This window comes from Gossypium hirsutum, chromosome A06 (genome assembly GCF_007990345.1).
Source record: "Gossypium hirsutum isolate 1008001.06 chromosome A06, Gossypium_hirsutum_v2.1, whole genome shotgun sequence".
NCBI classification, from domain to species: Eukaryota; Viridiplantae; Streptophyta; class Magnoliopsida; order Malvales; family Malvaceae; genus Gossypium; species Gossypium hirsutum.
In genome coordinates this window covers 126250632-126252690 of record NC_053429.1, presented here as the reverse complement: position 1 = coordinate 126252690, position 2059 = coordinate 126250632, and the positions used below count along the sequence as shown (strand labels likewise).

At 34.4% G+C, this 2059-nt stretch overlaps 1 long non-coding RNA gene across 1 annotated transcript; it reads left to right on the top strand.

The window, feature by feature from the left end:
• The first annotated feature begins 292 nt into the window (after positions 1-292).
• LOC121230821 (uncharacterized) lies at positions 293-1673 on the top strand. Its single transcript, XR_005928969.1, has 2 exons — positions 293-1277; positions 1363-1673. It is a non-coding gene; the product is annotated as an uncharacterized lncRNA (long non-coding RNA).
• The last annotated feature ends 386 nt before the right edge of the window (positions 1674-2059 follow it).

Here is a 2059-nt window from a genome sequence, read left to right as displayed (position 1 = left end):
GAAGATTTTTAGACTTCACAAATAAATTAAAGGTTTGACAAGTATATTATAGAGTATAATAAAAATAAAAAAAACTAATTATATAAAAAAATATAACACCTACCACACACTCAACCCGCCTATAAAGTCTAAAAAATGACATAGACGGGTGCATCAAATAATTGTCCTTTATAAAATTTAATTTATAATTACACGATAAAAATTAATTGTAATTTAATAAATTTTAAATAAGAATTAATTCATAATTTTTTAATATTAATTAAATAATATAAATTGTAATTCCGGAGACGTTTTGCTTAACTTAATTTAGACGTTTCTAATTTAGTCAATCATTGTCAATAGGAGCTCTATAATCGTGTGAATCCAGCGTTTACTTTGAACTTTCCCTCTTATACCTCATTTTTCATTTTCGTTAATGAAGATCGCTTCAACTTTTCAATTGCATATTTCGATTCCACAGGTGTTGTCTTACAAGCCATGTCACGACCCATTGTAATTACTGCAAGAGGCAGCCAACCACACCTTTCGCCTACTTGTTTAGCAAGTTCCCAAATATCTGGATGGCTGTTGAGGGTTTCATCTCCAACCTTGTCTTGAAACAGTTTCCAAGCCTCTTCTGGTTTTAAGCACTTCACTTTTATTTTCTTTTGAGCTTCCATTTCGCCACATAACTCCAAAGACCTAGTAGTGAAAATAAGTTTGGAACCATTTTTTTGACTTGGTTTGGGTATCCCAACTTGGTTCAAATCCACCCTCTCCCATAAATCTTCCAATAATACGACAAACTTCTTGTAGCATAACACTCTATATATATCTGTAGCTTTCTGGTCAACACTTTTATTCTTCCATGAGTCGTCTGAAAACCCAAGATTTCTACCAATCCTATCTTGAACCAGTGCCCAAATTACAACATCGAAACCATTCGGTGTGGTGCTGAACTTGTTGTTGATTTGGGTCAAGAGTGTTGTCTTGCCAACGCCCCCCAAGCCATAGATGCCAATGATCCCCAAGGGGCGAAGTCAGAAAATTGTTTTAGTGGGACTGGATGAAATTTTAATTTTTTATAGTTTATATCTTTATAATTTGTAAATGATTAAATCAAATTTTTATAATTTTATTAGGACAAACTAATTTAAAATTTTTTTAAAAATTTAAGGGCCTAAAAGATAATTTGGCCCTGGCTTCGCCCTTGTCTTTGTCCACAATGCAGCTCCATACCTGTTCTAATGAGGATTCTAGAGCAATTGGCCGCTTTTCAGGTCTTACCACAACTGAAGGTATGGGCATATTCTCCGCTACTTTCTCAAAAGCTCCTTTACTGATGTGATCATTTATTTCTTGAAGTATTTTGTTGAATTTCAGCCTACAATGCAACAGGAGACCAGCAGCAGACCAACATTGGAGCTACACCAAGTGCAGCAGATTCATTTTGTTCATTTTGTTTCTATGTAATTAGCCTTAGTTTCTTTGTAATTTGTCTTCAAAGTTAGTAGGATTAGTTGTTGATTTACATTTGATGTAATGACTCATATGTTAGCTTTGTTTGTGTGTAAGTTTAGCTTTGTTTTGTACAAGTTATTAGTAAGAGCAGTTGAGCAATTAGGTGACTACCTTGTAAACTTGTATCACATATATATTTATAATCTTAATGAAATGTTCAAGTAATTTTTTCAGTCATCTTCCTGTTGAAATTTCCTTTGCATTTGTTCTTTGCTTCAAATCTCTTTTGTTTTTCGTTAAAAACATCAACAAAGGGTAATCAGAGCTTGTCATCTTTGAGGGCCTCTATTATTGGATGCTTTTTTCGTGAAGAAATCTTAAAGAGAAAGAAACTAAAGCTGTCGTTTTTTGTTGTTGCAAAATGAGTTTCACACCACTACCACCACCTATGTTTACTGGTGAGAACTGCCACATTTGGGTAGTGAAGATGAAAACTTACTTGCAAGCACATGACCTATGGAATGTGGTCGAGAATGACACTAAACCAGCTCCATTGAGGGCCAGTCCCACCATTGCACAAATCAGACAGCATAGTGAAGAGTGTGCCAAGAAGCACAAA